Below are 555 nucleotides of genomic sequence, written 5' to 3'. Positions count from 1 at the left end.
AGTGCGCTATCCAAAATCCATCTGGACACACAATCCAATACATTTTATTCTATGTTACTTAGTACATCCTTTTGATGAAATTGGACGAAGATATATGTGGAAGCTATATCCAATCTTGAAACGTCTTCAATCCAATACGCTATGTAATATTTCATGTAAAGCGAATAGTTATAGGCTTCTCCATTTACACCATATGCATAAAATCGGACAAAAATATATGAGGGCGATATATTTACATCTGAACCGATTTCAATAACAAAATATCGTGTAAATAAACATATTTAAATCTGAACCATTTTTAACTTAACAAAAGCATTCTAGACTGAATTCTATATTCGCTGCTAAATGTCGTGAATATAGAATAAACAGAGACTCACCTGTCCGATACTTACATTAATTCGGACGAAAATATATATGGGAGCTATATCTAAATCTGAACCTATTTCAACAAAACTTCGCATACATCAATATGGACTTAATTCAGTAAAGTGTGAAAAATAGCGTCTTAATCGGACATATATTGGGAGTATAGTGCTCCATTTACATAAAATTGGA

Source organism: Musca vetustissima, unplaced genomic scaffold (assembly GCF_032173495.1).
Source record: "Musca vetustissima isolate MV318-11 ecotype Yass unplaced genomic scaffold, APGP_CSIRO_Mvet_v1 utg29023, whole genome shotgun sequence".
Classification (NCBI taxonomy): domain Eukaryota; kingdom Metazoa; phylum Arthropoda; class Insecta; order Diptera; family Muscidae; genus Musca; species Musca vetustissima.
This window is presented reverse-complemented; position numbering follows the sequence as displayed.